Below are 22,432 nucleotides of genomic sequence, written 5' to 3' on the forward strand. Positions count from 1 at the left end.
AGGATCCTATGATTTGCTCTGCCCCACATTTTTCGGGGTACACCTGCCTCAGGTACAGATGTACAGTAACCTGTCTTATAGAGACAAAGCCAAGGCTGGGTCCTTTGTGGTGTGAGGGCCAGGAATGCTATAAATCACTGTAAACCCTATTAGCTGTAGCAGCACATAAATTGGCCTTTCAGGAGTTGTTCTTGACTCCCACACTGCAAGGGTGGGTGAGTTAGGCAGCTGATTTGAGCCCCCACAAGGAGAGCAGAGATTGCCAAACACACCAGTGGTGTGGATACTCAGAAAGATGAAAATCTTGCTTGTGTAATGGTGGCATTCTCCCTCCCCAGTCCCCAAGGATTCCAGAAATGTCAAGCTCTTGCTTATGCAAATAGCTCTTCTGTTTTTATATTAATATTAAGAACAGGAAATATCTCAGTTATTCAATTAATCCAACCAAAAATAATCAGAAGTGCTGTTTACATCCTGCAACTTTCCCCCAGTCCTCTGAATGCTCTGGGGACACCTCAGACATCTGCACTGATCCAAAGGTAACTGATCCAAAGACATCCTGAGGAGTGGCTCAACAATCATCTTTAGTAGTGTTTGTATTTAAGGAACATGTGACATGGGTTTTTTAAAACTTAACACTCCCCTAAATTCAGTGGAAGACTTCTGGCCCAGTGCAATGATTTAAACTCTTCTGTAGGACAGATGCCATCAATTTATATGTTGTGGGTTAAATACACAGTCAGGACATTTACAAACGTCTGGCTATAACATTAAAATCTTGAGGAAAACATTGAAATCTACAAAAATACTCTAGGTCTGCATATTTTTCACACACATGAGTTTCCTCTTGTCCTTGACAAACAGCCTCATAGCTTAAAGTCACATCCACACGTGAACTTCACTCCTGCCTTATGGCACAAACCAAACATCCCAGTCCTAAACCTGCCAGGGGCTGGAGTTTAACCTTTGAGTGTGCACATTCCCAACATTTAGACTTCAGCCTGCACAGAGGAACAAGGAGGTTTATGGGTTAAAAACAAGAGATGAAGCAATGCCTGGGCCCACACTGGGGTCAGTGCTGTTTGGGTGTGCCTCTCTGGGGTCCTCAGTCTCCAAAGATCCTTTTAGAACTTTATGTTTCCTTTTGAGGTGATGGTGATGAACCTTAAGGTGCTATAAGGAATGGCTGCCTGTAAGTGATCTATGTGCTCTACAGGTAATGATTTACTAAAGCAGAGTCAGTCTGGTGGACAAGGGTGATGGGATTCCTTGTAAATGGAGTTTGCTAAAACTAAGGAATGAATAGAGCATTATGTGCAAATAGGATCTGAGGCAAAGTTACAGCTCTGGCCACCTGGTCCCCAAACCTCCTGGGAAGGTGAGGACCCCAAATGATCATTGAGATTCTATAAAGTTACTTTTTTAACGACATTGAATAGATACCCAAGATCCAGGCAGCAACATGGATTTGCTGTTGTTAATATATCAAGGATGCTGGGCTTGTAAAATGGTAAATGAACAATTTTCTCTGCAGTGTAATCCCATTAGATCATACAAATGAATGTAAGAATAATAAAATCTGGAGAGGAGATGACTCAGAAGGGAGCTGGTAACCACTGTGGGTTATCAGAACACAGATGACTCTATTAACACATCTCCTTTGTTTGCTCAAGGTATTGATTCAGCCACCTTGTTTATAGTGCCTCTCACCAGCCAAAAACCCCTCTGACCTTATCACAATGACAAAAACTTCCAAATAGGTGTAAACATTGGGCAACACATCTGTGGCAGGTGATAACATCAACACAACCTGGCTGTAAGGGCCTCTTTGCTGAGGCTGCCAGCTCAGCACGACAGTGGCACACATGTACACTGCAAATATGTAAGGATTCACAGGGAAAACTGGGCCAAAAAGGCTCATTTGCACACACAAACTACAAAGGCACAAAGGCAGGTGGTCGAGGAGAGAAGCAGCTGTGCCTTCTCGGCATGAAGGTCGAGGGAAAAATCAGTTTAAGCAACTGGAGCATATAGGGACCTTCAGAACGTGCACATGGGCTGGATGTCCTTTCCGTCAGTTTGTTTTATTCTGTTGTTGTTCCTTCACTCTTTCCCTGCCCTTAAACTGTGCACAGTGAAGAATGTCCTGCTCCTGCCCATTGGTACCAGGGCAGTGGGATTTTCTGCCAGGCAATGGGCTGAGTGGGAGCAAGAGCAGCTGCCAGGCCGAGGAGGGAGCCAGGGCCACGTCTTGGGTGCCAGCCCAAGCAGGGGGTGTGCGGGAGGCGTAGCTCAAGACAGCCACTCATCAAACAGCTTCCCAGAAAACCCTCCGGATTTCTGGGAAGGGTTTCCAGGAGGGCTGTCTGTGATCTGAGACCTGGGGAAGGATGTGTCCAGAGCTGTGTTCTCTTAAACTCAGCCCCTGGAGTCGGTTCACTGGCTGGAATGGCAGGTCATGTTACAGTAAAAGCTGTAAGGCCTGATTTCCACGTTCTCTATTTCCAGGCTGAGGCAGGACAGATGAAGGGCAGCAAAGTTTATACTGTTTATAACTTCAGTGCAATGTACACTCTGCAGCCTGTGGCCCATACAGAAACAGAGATGGGCAGCAGTAGAAAATAGCCATAAGGGCAGACTGCAACCCAGCACGTCCCTGCCTGCCCTGTGTGAGATTTACCAGGTCTAGGATGACATCTTTAAACACTCAATTCCTACAGAAGCATCATCACTCACTTTATGCCCCTTTGTGCTGCCAGAGATGCAGCAGCCATTGAAGTCTGGTACTTGAGCTCTCCTAATTCACATGGAAGCAGTTTAGGAGGTGTCTGACTGTGGGCAGCAGAACTGACAGAGCTGACTCCTCAGTCATCACATCTACAGCCCAGCATGGCAATTTAAATGTTCCTAGATTTCAGTTAAATTTAATACAGTGCAGCAGCTCAGGTAGGTTCCTCAGGCAAGAATCATAGAATCACAGAATCTGTCCAAGACTGTCCAAACTGCCAATGAACACTTTTTGTCTACCTATGAACACTTTTCTGCTTAGTTCTGTATGTGCTGTAGGGTGTGAAACCACATATCCCAATTCATCCCCACTGAGTGTATAAGAACAAGTTCCAAGCTATTGAGAGTTTATACAATGATAGTAAAGTTAAGCTACAGGCTTTTTATGGAGAGCACTGCCCCTAAAGAATGCTGATTAACGGGGAGGACTCTACAACAACATAACACCATATTTTTTCAGCCAATAATTTGGTTAAAACTGTTCCTTTCCACCTGGTTTCTCACCTGCACCTGAGTGGGTGTGTTCGCTGCGCCCTCTGGTGGGAGCGCCTGAGCAGCACAGGAAGGTGTGTTTCCGTCTAAAACTTGCATCTGATAAGGTGACAAAAGTGCTCTTCCACCACCGAATCCGAGCTTAGCAGGACTTGCCTAGGTGATCAGCAGTGGATGGTTCCCTAACTTACGAGGCGAGCAGTTATCCTCGTGGAATTTACTGTTTGCCTTACCTACCACGGCCGGCAGCACAGGGGGAGCAGTAAAAGACACTAATCTAATTGTCTTGCCGAGCTCATTAAGGAGTCTGTGACACGGATTCCAGCTGGGTGTCTGGGCTGGGCAACCTGAATGTCCTCCGAGCTGCACGAGAAGCCTGTTTGCCCGGGGAACACTGACACACCAACAGAACAGCAACACGCCACTGGCTCCAGACATTTGTGCCACCTGCTCCTGCATCTGCTGGGAACTCATTCCTGGAGCATGGGCACATCCTGGTTTGTACCTGGGTGGGCCAGAGGACGCTGGACACACTCACTGGAGCGATGCATAAGCTGAATTTGCACATTGTTCCTTAGCCTGGGGGATTGACTGCCTTCCAGGCTGGAGGCAGCCCTGCCTGCCTCTACCTCTCATTCCCCAGCAGAGAGCACTGCAAGAGCAATGTTAGGAGCAGAGTCACCTTGGAGCAGTGACGGATTAGTCGTGTAAGGTTTGATCTTTAACAGCTCCTGTGCAGTCTCTGACTGCGCCTCCAGTTTTGCCTATATATACCTATCACCACTCTGGACACTTTGAAGATATTCTGTCTTGTGGCTCCTGCTCCTCTTCACCAAACACATCTCCGAGGGGAGATCAGTTCTGAAAAGCTCAGGCACTGATGACTTTTTCTGGGACACAGAGCCATTGGCACTTGATCCAGACAGCAAAATTCCTACCTGCTTCCTGGCCATCATCACCTTGATTTTCATTTTCCTCCTCCAGGTGGAATGAGGAGGTGTGTTTGCTCGTACCTGTTCACCCCAACAGCTGTACAGATGGGCTGCTCTGGAGTGCTTCTCCTTCCCCATCATAATTTTCTGGTAGTGATCTCAAACTGGCAAAACATTGATTGTCCAATCCCCAGACTGCTTCACATGCCCAGTGGGATATTGTTGGAGAATCAATCTCTTTCTTGCTTCAGCCATCCATTAAATTTGAGCTCTGGGGGTACCACACACCATGATGTGTCTGCTCCTCTGCCACAGGGCACCCTTCAGCTCTGTGAGCTGGAGGAGGGAGCTCTGCAGAGTGCAGGTATTTGGTCCAGGGGATGTGGGTACAGGCAGGGGAACCAGAGGGACACAAGTTTTGTGGTCATGCTGTGGGCCTATCAAAGCACCGGGAGAGTGGGCCAGATCTGGGAAAACACTGTGTTCCAGACACTGCTGTTACAGCATGTTGAGTGTTTCTAGGGAATTTCATGAGGATAAATGTGCACAGAAGCATTGTGGCCTCCACAGATCAGACACCACAGGAGCCACATCAGGGGAAGTTCCTAAATTACTCTCTTGCCAGTACAGAATGAACCCAACCAGGAAAGGGTTGAGCCGACTATTCCTGGGACTTGTTTTGTCTGGTGGCTTCCTACAAAGTGGAGCAAGGACTCACCAGCTTGTTCCACATCATTAGCAGCTGGCAGCTTGCCAACCATTACCAGCCTAGTCTGGATCTCACCCAGCATCTTGGAGATGAAAGACATTGCAGCACCACTGCACTCACTGTTTTAGGTCCCAATCCAGCTTCCACTGCAGTCAGTTACTGTTTTTCCTCTGAGTGCAGCTGGAGCTGGGTCTGACATCCCTGTAATAGATGTGTCTCAAGTCCTCAGATCAGTGAAATATTGGTAAAATAGTCCAACACAGCAGATAGGTGCCTGCAACCCCGCTATTTTCTGGCATCAAATTAAACCCAGCAACACAGTCAAGCAGGAGCATGAGGAATTATGTTTCTTTCCTGAAAACACTGAAGGCTTGAACTTAGAGCAGCCAAAGCACCTGGTGAAAGGAATCTAGAAGCCTGCTTAAGTGCATGTCAGTGGGAGGCTGATACTCTTTCCAAAGTGCATCCCTGCCAGGAACACCATCAAAGAAATCTCTCTGGTGGTGATGAGCATCCCAATAGCACTCATCTGCCCTAAGAATGGCTGAGGTCATTGCTCAGATTTTGGGAGCATCCTTGGGAGAAGTGTGTGTCCAAAAGAGTATCTATCCAAGGTCACAGTGAAGACTACGTAGCATCCAAGAACATAATGAAGAGACACATCACGTGGCTATTCTGTCAGCAAGATTTTGTTGAGAGTATTTCAAGTGATTTGATGGGCATCCTAAAGGCTGTAAAATGCACCTGCATAATTTGAATTCCTTCTATCTGTCTCATTTTGCAGTGAGGGATTATTGGCTCCTCCTGTTTTCCATGTGGAAAGCTGAAGCACAAAGACAGTGGGCACAAAATGATCAAGCAGGGATGAGGCCAGGGCAGGGACTGCCTTGCCCAAGGGTCAGCAGTTGTCTGTCACAGCATGTACTCCCTCAGTCAGCTGTGCTTGGATGTTCTGGATGGAGTCTTGGGTTCTTACAAGACTTGGCCTCTGATTCTGAACACGTTGTCATGGCTAAAATAGGTTTAGTTCCACCTCCAGGGCCAAGACACCAAGGAGCAGCTGCTTGGTCATTCTGCCACTGCAGGCTGAGCCACCACGGGAGCAGCAGCCTGGCAGCACAGGAACAACACGGGCATTCAAGGGAATGGGAAACTGGGTAAAATTGTAACCAGCAAAAGACATTTTTTCCACACTAACTGAATTCAGGAGCTTCAGGTAAGAGGATGCCACTAAGGCCAAGAATTCAGTTTTTTGTTTTTCCTCTCTAGAAGAACAGGAGGTGTGACCTGTGGGAACGAGTGACTGAGAGCCCTGAGAGCCCTTGGTTACTGGGAGGCTGTTCAGAGCTGGCCTGCGGACAACCTGGATCCCTGCTGACTCAGAGAGCCACCACCACTGACCGTGGGAAGGCCAGCTCTGGTTCTGCTGGAAACTTCAGAAAATACTGGTGGCTTCACACTGTGGGCAAGGATGACCTGTAGCACAGTGCTGAGGCACCTCAATAGCTTTCCCTCTGAAGGATACATGAAGCTCCCAGAGGTCTGTGGGGAATACCAGGAGCCCATGAGAGTCTTTTTCCAAGAACCAGCATTATTGAAGTGCAGTGGGTGAGCAGAGCTATTCCAGCCTTGGCAGTTCAGTAAAAACACAGCCTAAATAGCCAAATATACTGTATATAGACAAATATAGTCAGAAAGAATCATGATTTCTGGAGAATGAAAAGGGAATCAATGGAAAAAAGTAGCAGCATCCCTCTCTGTGAACCCCCTTCCCTCCATCCTCATAGCCTTCTCTGCAGGCAAGGCTGGGATTAATAGGAAACATATGGGAAGAGAGTCTGTGATCCAGGGCTCCAGGATGAGCAGCTGAAGCACGAAGGAGCTACCTGGACCCCATTCAGGAGTGAGCTCAGGGATCAAACATCTTGTGAATGGGGAGTGGGCTGGGTGGGGAACTTAAAAGGTGCAGGGTCCAGTTTGGTGGTTCCCACCCTCCCAGGGCAACACGCCAGTCTGAGAATGTTCCAGTTCCAGCACAGCAAAGCATGAGAGTCCCTAACCATACCCTGCACCTTCCCACAACACCTCTTTCCCTTCCTCCCAAATCAAACTGTCAGAACTGGACAAGCCATGAGGGACATTGGTCCTTGCTGAGGTCTGAAGACAATGTATAAAGCAAGTGAACAGTGTGTTGTTACATAGCAGAATTAGAGTTGCTTCCAATTTAAACCCTGAAATCATGGTGACAACCTGCACCACCTACATGCTCTTGTCATCCCCCAACTGGAATTACAGCAGAAACAGGGTGAGGAAAATTTTCAATGTGACAGTGCTCTGAATATCTTTGTTTCCTGTGTTTCTGCTTCTCTGCAGTTTAACTAACAAAATACCTGCAAGAATGCAATGAAATATCCTTCATCTCAACAATACCTCTCACCTCCCTGGATTTGCACATCATCACTTGATTTAATCTTTCCCTTAAAAATAAGGAGTGGGTTTTTTTAAAGAGGAATTAAATAATCTAAGTGAGGGTGGAATGCACAGGAGACAAGCTCAGTTACAAATGCTCTGCTGTTTTATTAGCTAACATCAGCATAAAGTGCTCAGTAAAATGGCTGCCCATCCCATCAGTTTTATTACCTTCCACATGTGCTTTTTTATTATCATTAGCTGAGCTTTAAACAATCCTTTCCAACCTTTCCTGTGTCTTGATCTTTGCTGTCCTCACTCCAGAATTAAGTAACAAGGTTGTAACCAAGCATTTTCCATGTCTTACTGTACAAGGTTCTTTGGGTTATTCCAGGACTACTTTCTTTACCTCATCCCTGATTCTGCTGTGAAGTCTCTGCACAGACCCCCTGAAATTACCACTCTAACTACAACATGAAAGCTCTGGGTGACCTTCAGATTTATCTCAGTTAATCTTCTGTCCAGCATGGCTTTAAAAAGATTTGGTCTAACAGCCTAAGACTTGGATTAAGTTTTATGGGAACAAAAGCAGTAATTGCTACAATTTGAACATATTTTTTCTTGGGTTTGTTTTTTATTTAGTGGATGGGAATTTCCATTTTAAAATGCTCTGCAACATTACAATCTGGATACAGGAACAGTGAGCCAACGTGGCTCTTTGCAATACAGCAATAAACCCTCAAGGACTCTGTGTCCTATTGTTGCAGCTTTATGGGCCCTGCCTCTTTTTCTATAAATTTGACGCTGTCAGTCACCAGATCCTTCTAGAAAATTCCTCACCCGCTTTCCCCAAGAACTCCAGAATAACCTGCAATGCCCTGAAACATCTCAGGATTTCTTTTGGGACCAAGTCTGGACACGAAGATCTTTCAAAGCTCAGCCCTTTCCCTTTCTCCCGATGCTGAAGGGCTGCCTCAGTGTCACTGATACAAGAGCTTCCTCACTCACATCCAGCCCACCCAGTGACACCCACCCAGGCTGTTTGGAGCTGTGGACCCCGTGTGAACTGTGTTCCTTCCCTGGCAGCCAGGACTCTGTGAGATGGGACTCTGCACTGTCTGTCAGGGGTTGCACTGGTGTGTGTTGTGCACACAAGACTTTGGAGCTCTTGCTCTTCTGGGGCCACCAGCCTGGAATGTTCTTCCTCCTGAAATGTGTCCTAGTGACAGTCTAAAGGAACTTTGCCATTTTGGGTCAACTGTGTGTTCCAGTTACCTGGGGGTTTGTGCTGGTGGCTGAGAAGTTCTGCCCAAGCCAGTGCCTTTCCCTGCACTGGGCAGAGGACTGAGGGTGCTGGTGGAGGGGCAGAGATTCCTCCCAGGTGGGAGGAATTAGAACCATGCAAATGGCAGACAGATGCTGAATTCCTCCATGCTGGGATTCCTCAGGAGAAGAGAGTGCCGTGCTGTAGGCACAGGGACAAGGTGTGAGTAGGAAGCGTGTAGGGAATGGGGGAGCCTCTCCCACCAAGAATATGTGCTTTGTACCCTCCACTTCTCTGCTTTTCAGCCAGCCAGCAAAATGAAAAACATGTGAGGGGTGGAGCAGGAGGGCAGGGATTTATGGGTTGCTTTATAGGAGATGATATAAAACACTTTTATGTCAAGTCCTCTGTTGTGTTAATTTCCTTTCTCCTTCTCTTGCTCTTTTCTTAACCACATGCAGGAGAGGCAGAACAGGACAGATCCAGGCTCTCTGCAGTCCCAGCACAAATCTATCTACTGGCCTGTGGTCTGTGGCCAGCCCACCCCTTCTGTTACTGTGCCATTTATTGTGGCTCATGGGAAATGAAACCTGGAGCCAGGTGATGTCTTTGTGCTATGGGCACTTCAGTCTTGTTGGTTCACCAGCTCTTCCGACAGCTGTGCTGAAATGTGCCCTAAATGCCACTGCAGCTGGGACACCTTTTTATCTAATCCTCAGGATTCCATTGCAGTTTTAATCCCATTGTCAAGACCTACATGGTTCACAGTCTAAGGGGATGAGGTGGGTAAAAGAAGTAGAATTATTTCTATTTTGTGGATGTGTAGAGATGCCTGTGAGAGTTGGTAAGTGGCTGAATGTAGGTTGTGCCAGTGTGTGAGCTTATTGTATGTTGGCTACTGTAAGAAACAGGTGACTCCTTAGCAAATGTCATTATTTGATGTAGTTCACACTTCTTGGTCATCTCTGACCAAAACAATGAGGAAAGGCAAAGGATGAGAATGGGTTAAGAGGGAAGGGGAAGCAGCACAAGCAGATTTAAAAAAATAAATTAGTCACTGCATTCAAGGCAAACGGCAGCCTGTGGATATATCCCACCCAAAGGGGACTGAAAAAGTGACCTCATGCTGCTTGTCAAATCCAGTCCCATCCCTCCCATGACTACCTAATGCTGCAGCTCCATCTGTCAGGAAGCGAGTCCTCAGCAGGGCCAGCTTTACCATAGAGACACAACAGTGCTCGTCATTTGTAGTGACTCTATTATACAGCCTGCCCTGGTCAAGGCATTTTCCAGTAAATCTGGGAGCAGCAAACAATTACTAAGCCCTGCACTGTCACATGTACATGATGCAGAGTGGCTGAGTGCTTAGGTACAAGTTTATGTCATGCTTTGCACACTGTGCAAAACCCCTTGGTTTGTCTCGGCATCGCTGCTGTGCCAGAAGAACCTTGTCCTGGCCCTGGATCCTCAGTGTGATGGGGGTGTGTGACCAGACTGGGGCATCTCTGCCTCGGTTTTGTTGTTCAGCTCATGCATAACATCCTTGGAAAATGCAATTCAGCCAGGCAGGGCAAACTGCAGCAACCATCCCTGCAGTACCTCATGTGTTCTCTGCACCTGATGAACTGTACACGAGCTGACCACAGATTGTCACTTGGGCATGGAGGGCAGAGCTGCAGAAAATCTTGGTTCCTCTTATTCAGGAGCACAGGTAGAGAACACAAGGAGGAAAGGCTGCCACTTTCTCCACAGACAGCTGCTCTTTCCTCCCTTCCTCCCATTTCTGAGGCATCTAAAAGCCCGGGGTCAGCCTTCTGCTTCCCAAGCCAAACTTCAATCACAACACAGCAAGATGCAAGTCCTGGCTGAGCCATGGTCACAGTACCCAGGCTAATTCTGTGCAGAACAAGGTCATTCTCTGCCCAGCTACTCACACACATACCCACATACCCAGCCCCAGCACTGGTCCAACACTGGCTGAGTTGTAACCTGCCCTAGTGCTCTCCTTTTCTTTTGCTGTTATTTTCAAAGATGAACCACAGAAGTAACCTCTCATTGACTAAAGTCCAGCAATTTCTTTGGTGCAGGAGAGCCAGATTGCTGCTCAGAGACTCTGAGGAGTGTGCCAAGAGGTACTGCCTCAGGGATCCTTGAGAAACAGTCTCTGTGTAAATCTTTCCCCTTGGATGTGTATCATGGAGTCATCCAGAGCCTCCTCAAAGCCAAAGGCAACACAGAGGGGTGGCAGGCAGTAGCAGGTGACTGGATGTGATGGTGCAGGAGGCCACCTGAAAGGATCAGGACACCACAGCCTCTGCCTGGGTACAGTTTGTCAAGAACTCTGAGCACAGGTTGGGCTTCAGCCAATTTGGCTTGCACAAGTAGCATTTCATGAGGATTTTATGGGGCTCCCTGGGACCACGGGCAGTGGCAGCCCCCCTCTCCCCCTGCCTCATCACCCTGATGTTAAGTTATTTTACAATTATTATCTGAAGTCAGTGTTTAGCTGTTGCCCAGGTAACAGCTCAAACATGCCTCACCTCATGGCCTCCCTGCAGCTTCACATGGCTGCTGGAGAGCTGGGAAGCAGACTGAGTGCCAGGCGCTGAGGAAATGAGCTTTGCAGCCTCCCCAGGACATCCCAGAATATTGGAGAGCTTGGAGGAGAAACATCCCCAGCCAGATTCCTGGGCAGGCACCTCATTCAGCACACAGTGCCTGACACAAAATCCACAGCATCCCCCCCACTCCTCACACCCTCCAGCTTCTCCAAACACGTGCAAAGCCACAAGGCAAAGGCAGCCCAGCTCACACCACCCCCTCTGGAACCTCCCCCCTACCTGCAAAGGCAGGCCCTGGGATGTATCCTCTGGGAAAGGACGTGCTCTGACACACTGGGAGAACCTACAGCCAAACAGATAATCCTGCAGTACACACTCTGTCCTCGGGAGCCACAGCCTGAGCTGAATACAAGAACTCAACACACGGAGCCTTTCAGTCCCTGCAAGGGGTTAAGCAGCTGGAATGAAGGCTGTGGCAGGCACTCAGCAATCCCAGACTGCTAATACGGGATTAATAATTCAGGCAACTCACTCACTGAAGTCACGGGGAATGTCATCTGGGTAAAGGGGTCATATCAAGTCTGGTGTCCCTCTTCTACAGCCTTTGTATCAAATGAGCTCATCTCCCAGGCCAGACACGGTTCTGGCAGTGTTGCTGCTTGGTATATCATGACCACAGGTTTACCTTTCCAAGGCCTGTAGAAGTTAAGTGCATCCCATAAATCATCAGGGACTCCTCAGGGACTGACTGGCAGCTCTGTGCTCCCTGCAGTTTGCAGCCCTGCCTGCCTGCGTGCCACAACCACAGTGAGATGTTCCACATTCACAGTCGAGCCACAAAAAGTCTGTCCCAATTCCCTGTTCCTTCAGGGAATGCTGTGGCCTTTGTCAGAGAGGAGCAATGCTGTACAGCAATTAGGCAGCTTAAGGACTCAAGGAGGCTCTCACATGCTGCTGACTAAGGTTACAGTCTGGTGAGATTTCACCAGTGTTGGCCCAAAATGTATTTACAGCCAGTGCTCCGATGTGAGATGTGATCCTCGGTTCTGTCATTCGTCCATCATGGAACAGCCCCACGATATGCCAAGAGTGTTCTCAGCCTCCAAACAAAACCCAGGAGCGGGAAGGAGTTCACACAGTCTCCCTTACATAGCTGCAGACAATCTGGCCCAAAGTGGTTCACTGTCCTTAGTCAAAATACATATTATTACTCTCATGTTGCATGGGAAAATACATCAGCTTTGCTTGTGACTCTGTATTTACTAGCTGAGGTTCCTGCTGCAGCTCTATCAGCATGGCTTTAACAGGCAGCTCGTGCTTGTTTATTCTTCCTACCCAGCTCAGTCTTGCAGCCATTTGCCACCCCTCTGGTATCTCAGCCTGCCTTGCCAGCCCCAGCCCAGCCTCAGCTTGGATCTGTCTGGGCTGGTGAAGGTGAGTCTGTGATGTTTCGGACCCCTTGCACTCAATGGTGCATTGAAGCACATCAGGAAAGGATAAGGTCAGGTATTTCCTTTGGGCTGGGTGCCCAGTAGCTTTGGAGCAGGGGAGGAAGAGAGTTTCCAAGGCCCCCTTGGAAAGTGGGGCCAGTGCTGCTCTGGCATGGCAGGAGGAGAGCAGCCTCTTGCCAAGCCTCCTCTGGACCCCTGATCAAACACTTTGGGGCACCCCCTTTGTGCTAATAGATGAAACCACTACTCTCATGAATCTGGGTGCCCAATGCCAAGTTTAGATACAGTCTAGACGCAGTAGCATATTTATAACCTTGGCACATGACGTGGCAGCAGTGGGGTATAAACAACATTCAAAAATGATGAGGCGCAATGTTATTTATACATCAAAGTGCTCCACGTAGGTACCACAGCCCCGAGGGCAGAAATCACAACTTATTGGAGATAGGAAGAAGCTGCCCTATCAGTGGGAGTGGGGGTTTTGAGAATGGGACACAACAATAGTCAAGATCACTGTCTAATCCCATACCTGAGCTCCACTGACCACATCTCACTGGGAATTCTCGGTACACAAGAATAAATTTGATTTTACCTGTTGCCACATGAGATGAAGAGATGAAGAGCAGCTGAATGGCTCAGCCATTGCCTGAGATGTAGGCAAATTTCCATTCTGTCACAACAGCAAAAACATCCATATTCAGGAGGTAAAATTCACAGTGAAACTCTACTGACAGCTTGGCACGACTGAGTGGAAGCAACTCTCTCACAAGTCTAAGAACTGACTAATTCATGACAGGAACACAAATCAGCACCTGTACCACCTCTTGAATACAAGAGAACATAAGTGCAGTGAGCCTGCAGCTGCTCAGGTGTGAGGGAGTAAGGCATTACTGGATATACAACCTCTGCAGCTCCTTGTAATTAATTCAATTTTATGCAACATAGGTGCAGCCCACTGTTAAGCAATATTTGGGTGACATTGTCCTGAACTGACGAGGTCAGATAAAGATCTAGTTGAGAAAACAGAAGAGTTACAGAATGATATGTTCCAGAATATTGGCCTGTTTATGGATAAAACTGATTTAGTGGAGGGTTAATATCTATGGATCTCTTTGATCTCTTGGGCTGAAATGGGATGGAAGTACAATTTTTGGCCCGGGAGCCTGAGCTTTCAGCCATCTCTCTGGTTTCCTTGTGGGAACTGCACACCTAGAATAGGCTCACAAGATGATTTTGATTCCATCTTGGCATTGATACAGGAATCAGGCAGGGTTTTAACTGCTTATGCTTCTCAGCAGGCAGTGGCTCTCTGGTGCGTTATCAGTGTGGCTCAGTCGTGCCTGGAGGTTGTTAACATCCCAGACCTCTGAAACACCCCTGGGACAGCCCGGAGACAGCAGGCAAAGCCACGGGATCAAGTCGCTGATAACAGGATGAAGGAAGTTTCCATGTCAAATCTTCCTTCAGCCCTTGGGGGAAAGGAGTGTCACATCAAGAGCTGGACATGACTGCTCTTCCCTCTCCTCTCTCCATCTTGCTACACAAGGTTTTAGGTTACTGCCTCTGGGAGGGGAGAACCGGTTCTGCAGGTGATGGTGGGGGAGCAGGAGGGGAAGAGTGAGGTTGGACTCGTGTGGCAATAAATACCCATCTGTGTCCTTTGTGTGACTTACATGTCACGAAACACCTCAACCTTCCACCCGGAAAGAAATTTTTACAGACATAATTGGCTTTAATAACAGCCTGCAGAGACACGGTACTTTCTCCAGGGAATCCCACACACCGGGCAAACATCTGACCTACAAACCTCAGCCCTGGACACAGAGATGTCACTGTCAGTCAGAGATGGATTGTCCCAGCAGAAAGTATACTGCCCAAATGTTAGCTCATCCTAGAAGTCAGAGAAAGGTCAAGGAGTTGAATCCTCCAGTGCTTTCGCTGGGAAAATGTGCCTTTTTCCTAGCAGGTTTTTAAGGAAACATGGATGCCAGGGGGCTCTGCTTTCAGGTATCTGCTGCTTTTTTTATGAAGTGAATCTAGTCTTTGGAGGGAGAGGGACAGACAACATAAGCCAGTGACTTGCAGATCTTGGAAGCCTTCTGGTGGGAGGCCTCATTGCCAGCAATCAGTTCTATGATTTCTCATCAAGGCCTCTCCCCTTGCTTGTGCCCATCTGACCTGTGAGAAATTATGTCAGCCCAGGCACTTGAACTGGATTTAGACAGAGAAAGAAGTGGCAGCACAGTGAACCACGCTGAGGAAGCCTGCACATGCAATGGTCATGGCTGGTGTGCGCTGCTCCCAGTCCTTCCTGGTGAGCAGAGGAAACACTAATCAAAACTGGAATCCTCAAGGACTGAGTATCCCCACTGCTCCTTCCCACCCCCTCAGCAGCAGGACAGCAGCTGCCTTCAAGGCTTTAAAGATGATAGGGCTGACAAAAGTATGCGGCCCCTTTGTACGGGGAGATGGATGGGGGACAGTCCTTGCAGCTGCAGCAAGGCCTTGATGCCAAGTTCAGGGAGATTTCCCAGAGCTCTGTGCTGAGCTGTACAGCCTCCGTTCAGCTGTCTCTGCAGCTGTGGTTGGGCTTCCCTTATTCCCATCCGGGGATAGCAGTGACACAACCAGCTCTCTCTGGGCTGTGTTAAGTCCTTTCACCATACCTGGAGAATAATAAGCTGTCCTGCCTGCAGGGCCACTCCTCCCTGGCACCAATCCCTCAGCTCAGGTGATAGGTCCCATACACCCAAAGGCCCAGGCTTGCCTAAGAGCATCAGAGCCAGATCCTGGGTGTGTCCATGCACGTTTTCCCTTCATCCCTTCCCAAAGCCTCCAGGCTTCCCCAGGCTCACTGCTGGAGATCTGTATCATTGTGTTCTGTCTTGTTATTAAGATTTATCTTTCAATGAGCTTATGCAGATTGCTGTAGTGATGCCCAGTGATGTCATCACCCTCACCACAGCTTCCCAGGCGTTTTTGAGTCATTCTCTTGCCACACAAGCACTGCCACTTGGCTGAATGGTAAAAACACCTTCCCCTCAGAGCAGCAGATGCTCAAGGATTGGGAGAGAACAGGATTAAATGCACTGGCCTGGTCCTGGGAGTGAGAAAGCCTGGTGGGTTTGCAGCCATCTCTTACCTGCTCTGGGCTGGCAAAGCTTCACTGGGTTCTTTCCTTCCTTCAGTCCCTTGCTGTAGTTTTAAGATTAGGCCAAGTGCTATTCCTATTCGAAGTTATTTAATGTAAAAGCATTAGTTTCTTAACATGACCATTTAATTAATAGTGGAGCACAGAAATAAAAACGTCAAAAGAAAGAAAAAAAAAGGCAAAAAGATTTCTCAATGCAAGCTTCAGTTTTTTCCTGACAATATTGGATGTTGAGATTCCCACTGCACTTCACACCATGTCTGCCAGGTAAAAGATTTCTCACCTCTGCTACAATCCTGACAGCTGGGCCAGGGAAGACTCAGCATCAACCATTGCTATCAGTACATTTATCACACAGAACAATGGCTGCAGGCTGACAAAGGTAGGAAGCAGGTAGTCCTACTCAGGGAACCATTAGGAACATCAGCATGTTAAATTACAGGCCTTGCTGAGGTCTTTCTTCAGAGGACTGCTATTAGTCATTATCTGTGAAACTAGACTGTAATCTCCATGGGATTCCAGCAACTCCTCTGTCTTTTACTATGGTCTTTCACACAACTTCACTACTACAAAGGAATCTGTACAGGTGTAAATAGCTAACAGGAAAGTAGCACTTATGTGGATATGCAGTAGTTTTCAGGTCTGAGTACTTTCCACTTGTTTCACAACCAGGGACTTCCTACAAACTACAGCAGCTCGGGAACAAGGAGGAACATCATGGTTACAGTATGTAAGGCTGATATGGAATTGTGTGATGCAGCACAACTTTAGCAGTATGATAAGATTCCTAGGGAATTCTTAGGATTGGGAAGGAAGGAAATGATACAAAGAAACTAGATCCAACATGCTTTCTATTGTTAAAGATTGCTGAGAAATATGTAGATGCACACAAAAGCTAATTCTGCTTTACACAACTACCTTTTGTCTCATAATTTTTTTAAAGGAATTTTACATCTAAGTTTTGCACATTTCCCATTTTCAGTGCTAGTTATCTGATGCCATAGATAAACAGACAGTAAATGACACTGTAAAGAAAGAAAACCTTTCTACACTGTGGGCAATCTGTCTGTTTAGGCAGCTCTTGTGAACTTCAAACCACGTGTGTCCATGACACACAACAGAGCAGCAATGTCCCAGTGAGACACTTGCTGGCTACTTTTTCGCCTCAAGTGTTGCTCCCAGCCTAGTTAGGGAATGCTAACCCCAAAAGGGGTAGTGTCATGGATCTATGTGCTTTAGTGAAGAACCATTGACACCTTGTATTTAATTCCTTTGATCTACACAGTATGTGGGTAGCACAAGAGTCCTTTCTCTGATTCTGATTACGTGTTGGACCATGGCCTCACTCACAGAGAAGAGGGTTCTTGGCAATTTGCTTATTCTCGTTGCAAAAACATCACTTCTGTCTTGATTTCTCCCCCTCCTTGATGTGCAGACACCAACCATGGCCTCATGATAAGGGAATCATTGTTATAAATAGCAGTTATAAATAGCTATCAGACACGGGTCACTAGGTCTGTGTTACTCACAGCAAATGTGTCAGCCAAAGTTCTTCCATCAGGAAACTGCATTTCCCACCCTTTGTCTGTCTCACACTCTCCTCCCTTCCTAGAGGTATTTGAGGTATTAACTCCTTTATCTCCAAACTCTTTTCCTCTCCAGTTCCCATTCCCTTTCCTTTCTTCAGCATGGTAAGGAGAGAGTGACATAGAGACACTCACTTTAATGATGACATTGTTCATAGGGATTCTCTCCTGGCCTGACACCACGGTTTGGAAAGTGCATTCTGATGCAACAGGGAGGTACCTGACCAGTGCTGCCCTTGTGACAATAATTAGTGTTAAGTTAAGCAATAAAGAAGCTACAGTCAGGTCATAATAGTGAGTCAGAGCAGAGAGAAGCACTTAAGGGATGGAAAGTCACAGCACTGAGTTGCTCAGGACAAACTGCCCAAGCCTGGGGAAAAGACATACCAGAGGCACCAGGGAAGGCACTGGGGAAAGGGCAGTGCTGCATATGTGTCAAGTAGCCCTTTGTTACAGGCCGTGGGAACCTCAGCTGGGAAGCCAAAATTAAAGTTAGGCCATTTTTAGGTAGCAGTGAAAAGGCTGGAAGGGTAACACTGTTGGTCCCAAAGAGACAGTTGAGATTACAGAGAAATGAATGTTACACAATTGTCTTTTATAGACACCCAGGGGCAGGTGAAAGGGAGGGCAGGGTTGTTTTTCCCTGAAGTATCTATACTAGCTATTCTCAGAAGTTACTGAGCAGAAGACTCAATTACACAAATTCCTAATATAGCAAGTTATATGATCATGGGCTAGTTTTTTTTTTTTAATTTTGACTCACCCATTTGTCCACTTCCAATGGTAAAGGTCTTTACTCTGTGGAAACTCTTCCTAGCAGAACTTGAACTGACTCAAGGGAACATTTATTTTGGGAGACTGTCCTTTAAAAAGAAAACAGGGTGAAAAAAAAAATCAACTCTGAGCACTATTCACGTTTATTCACGTCTTAAGTAAACTGCTTCCTGTGCAGACAGAGTAACACAGAAACCAGGCAACACCCAAACCCAGAAGCACCGTGTCCCTCTGAAGAGAGCTCTGGAGTGGAATTCAAGACACTGTGGCTCAATTCCTAACATTACACTGGTCTTTTGATTGCCATTCAATGAGTCAATTCACTGATTCCTGCCTCAGTTTCCCTACTTCTGTAAGGGGCAGTGATAAAGACATCCTTAGGGTTCTGCTCCTGAGCACTGCCAGGAAAGTTAAATATCACTTCCAGTGGGCTTGCCTAATTCAGCCTCTGCTGATCTCTGTTCCTAATGTGTTAGCTACACTTCATTCTTTCTAAAGGATCCTGTGCTTCCAACCCTTTTCCTTAGAATAAAAGGGAGGAAAAAAATATACTAATAAGTAAGCAAACCACAGCTCCATCAGTCAGGAAGAAAAAACAAAAAATATGCAGACAAAGAGACTTATTTGGCTAGGTGACATCCTGCCCAGCAAATTGCTAATTGCCCAAGATGTATCTTGTGAATGGAGCTGGTTTTGTGTCCTCAGGTGAGGGTGTGTTCAACTAGGGGAGCAGGGGGAGATGGAAACTGTGCAGAAATTACCTCCATGAATGGACAGAAGGAGAAAGGCTGTGTAAAGATGGTCATGGCAGAAGGCAGCCCTCCCTTTTTCAGCCATGTCCTCATGAAGGCACAGCAGAGGTTGGGCTGACCCTGGTGTCTGTCTGGTCTGGCACCACGAGGTGTGTGGTTTCTGCCTCTGAGTCCTACAGAGCAGCCCTGAGAGCCAACAGAGAGCGGGGGGGAAATGAGAACAACCTAACCCCAAATCTCTTTAAAGGAAGTCAAAGGCCAGATGTTCCTTGCTTCCTCTCCACTGCTGCCACAGTTGCCATAGCCTGTGGTTGTGGTTAGTCTGTCTGGAGCTCATATGTGAGAGACTGAAACTGCCTTTACTGGAAACTCCCCCAGCTCTGTGGCTGCTCATCTGCAGCAGCACCTGACAGCAGACGGCTCTCAGACCCCCAGGGTCATCCCAAAGCCAGAGCTCGTGTTTCTGCTGGGCTCAGGTGGCTGACATTCAGAAAAGGTGCTCCTCCAATAAAATATAAGATATGTAAGCATGACATTATTTAAAAAAAAATGTACTTTGGACTGTTTTAAAAGAAATATGTCAGAAAATGTTGCTCCCTTCAGCCCTTTACTCCGAGGCATGGGGAGGATTTAAAGACATTTATATAACATAAAGAAAGGTGCCACTTGGGTTTTGCCTGTGTAGGTGGCCAACAGGTTTCACACAGAAGTGTTATTCTGCTTTCCACCCAAATGAAATATTTCTGGCAGAAGAGAAACTGAAATAATTCCCCACACCCTGCACAGCAATCTCTTTTCTGTGTTGTTTTACTATACACAAACATTCCCAGTCCCTTTTGTGATGCAGGTGAATGAAAGAACTGTGTTCCAATGAAAGAGAATACAAGTGCCTGTGCTTTGTTGTGGCTTAGAGCAATGAGGAGGTATTTTTTTAAAAGTTAGGAAGGTTTCTATTGGCCTGATGTCCTGTGCTAGGGAGCACTCCAGAAACTAGCAGGATGTATAGAATCAGGCACGAAATGTGTATATTTAGTAAATACCATTATACCAAATTGTGTTTCCTCACATCGCTTCTCTGTAACTGGCTGCATATGAACCAAACAAGAAAATAAATACAATTGTCTCTACTACAGAAAATAAATTGTAAGCAGCCAGAGCACAGAAAGTGAGGCAGACCAGCTGCAGGGCATATTTTGGCCACTACTGAATAGGTGGAGTGTGTAAGATGGGCCAGCAGTATACACATGGCTAACAACTGCTCACAGGTCTCCTGAGATCTGAGCACAGCAAGTAATCCAGAACAGTTTGGGAAGTCTGCTGTATAGTGGAACTAGAACCAGGACATAAACAATTTATCTAAAATATTAACAAGGCCCTGAAAAACCATATTAGTTCTTACCCTGCACGTAGAAAACTCTATTTTTTTTCTGCTTGAGATATACAGAGGGCAGCATTAACAGTCCTAGTGAAAACACGTGCAATGCCTGGGGATAAAGAGCACTGTGATATTATAGCAGTATTTCTCTGTGCAGATCAGGGCCTCAGGGACCTCATGGCCATTCTTTCCCTTACACAGGGCACTCTCTCTCTGTCTTTTATTTAATTGTGGTGTAATCCTGATTAGTTCCAGCCCGTTCCCTGCTTCTCCACAGAGCCATGTGGGCAGCTCGGCTCGCGCGGGGCTGTCTGCCCCGGCCCTCTGAAGCAGAGCCAGAGCAGGAGGAGGGAACTGCTGTGCTGTCTGGCCCCTCTCCCTCAGGAAGCTGTTCTGCTCCCAGTGCAGACAGGGGCCTTCGAGGTGCCTGCAGGAGCATGTCATCCTCTCCACATGTGGTGGGAGAAGGAGGGGGGCAGAGGAGTGCAGAGCCAGGGATCTGCACAGGGAGGAAGAGTATGGAGCAGGAAAGAGGCACAAGGGAGAACAAAACGAAGAGGGGAGAGCAGCAAGAAGAGTGAATCCAACTGTTGGGATACATTACTTTAGAAATGCTCAGATGAAGCTGTCGAGGGACTGGATCAATTCCATCTGTGATAGCAAGCCACTGATGTCAGCAGACAGACAGACCCTGCAGTTGGATTTGTTCCCTTCAGAAATACCTTCATCTGGTAAAGCCCAGATTTTGGGCAGCCCCTTGGCTTGGGGGAGTGGGCTCGGACACTCTGCCTGGTGCACATGGCCAGGCACATTCCTCATGGACAATGTGTGCTCCAGTCCAAGGCACAATTTGCTCACACATCACACCTCATGCTCTCTTTTACACCTGGGGATAGGTGAGCATAAGAGATTACTGAAGCCAGTGTCGTCCATCACACTAATTTCTGCCAGTGCTTTAAATCAGACCAGTGGATAAGAAATAACAGGGCTCCCAAGACATCACATCTCCACTGAGGCTCCTGCACATTCAGCTTCCTTCCAGCAGCCTTGACACATAGCTCTTGCTGTGGCTATATGTTGTACCTTTTACCAGTTTGTCTGTGTGACCTTAAGAAAATGATTTGCTAATTAAACACGACATTTTCAACCTACGAAGTCTACTAAACGAGCATGAACTATTCTGCTTTCAAGTGCTTTTGGCTGCAAGTCACAATAATTAGGGGGATTTTCCATGCTTGTCCTTCTCTTTCTAAGCAAAGCTGATTTTTCTGCCTCTGATGCTTAGCTTGGGTGGCATTTGGCCACCAGCTCTGTGCAGGAATCATTTGTACATCCAGCAATCTTAACCTGGCAGAAAGGAGCAAGGAGCAAACATAGGGATTTGAACTCTTCTGATTCTCCCCATCATTCAGCTCACTTCCCTGGGGATTTATTCATACCAAAAAGGAGCCAGTTGTATTTCTGTAATCACCAGGAAGGAATCAACAGCTTTATACCAGACTGAAGGAGAGCAGCATTGCATTCAAAATCTCCCGAGATAGTGCCTTGGGTCATAGGCCTGTAACATGTTGAATCATGTATCCTTTACAGTCACAAGCAAAGCAGGCAAATTCTTTGGGGTCTGTGTCTTTTGCAAACATCCTACTCTTGGCTGACTTGTGACCTGACTTGTCTCACATGTACCAAACTGGCTGTAGAGGGAAAAAATCATCACAGACATTTCCTCTGTCAGTGGAAAATAAATCCTGGCCAATTCCATGCCACTAGGAAGCAAAGGGTAATCCAAGGAGCCACTGGATGCAAGTAGCATCATCACTTTTCAGTCCCATCTGCCTGGGGCAGAGCTGACCCCTAATATTCAGGACATGTACAGATTAAAATATTTTGCCTGGCTCTAAGGAGCTAAGGCAAAAGCTCAGTCTAAAGACAGGCATCCTCTCCTTCAAATCCTTTGTATCCAGGACTGACATGGGCTTCTCTGGACCACATGTATTTAGGTAGAGATTGATGTGTTGCAGTTTGGCCTTGACCTTACTGGTGGTGAGACAGAGCTGTCATTGCAATCAACCACATCCTCCCCAGCACTGCCTGGATGTGCTCACATGAACAACATCCCAGTACGAATAAAAGCTTGGTGCCTGCATGTACACACTGGGAATAACATCCCAGTATGAATAAAAGCTTGGTGC

General features: G+C 47.1%; 1 long non-coding RNA gene across 2 annotated transcripts; it reads left to right on the forward strand.

Annotated features, from left to right (window-relative positions):
• The first annotated feature begins 4,493 nt into the window (after positions 1-4,493).
• Positions 4,494-8,995, forward strand: LOC113977145. Of its 2 annotated transcripts, none has more exons than XR_003537267.1 (2): positions 4,494-4,505; positions 8,097-8,995. It is a non-coding gene; the product is annotated as an uncharacterized LOC113977145 (long non-coding RNA). The 2 variants fall into 2 exon arrangements; XR_003537266.1 differs by lacking the exon at positions 4,494-4,505 and adding an exon at positions 5,983-6,136.
• The last annotated feature ends 13,437 nt before the right edge of the window (positions 8,996-22,432 follow it).

Source organism: Neopelma chrysocephalum, unplaced genomic scaffold (assembly GCF_003984885.1).
Source record: "Neopelma chrysocephalum unplaced genomic scaffold, ASM398488v2 Primary Assembly neopelma1_200, whole genome shotgun sequence".
Classification (NCBI taxonomy): domain Eukaryota; kingdom Metazoa; phylum Chordata; class Aves; order Passeriformes; family Pipridae; genus Neopelma; species Neopelma chrysocephalum.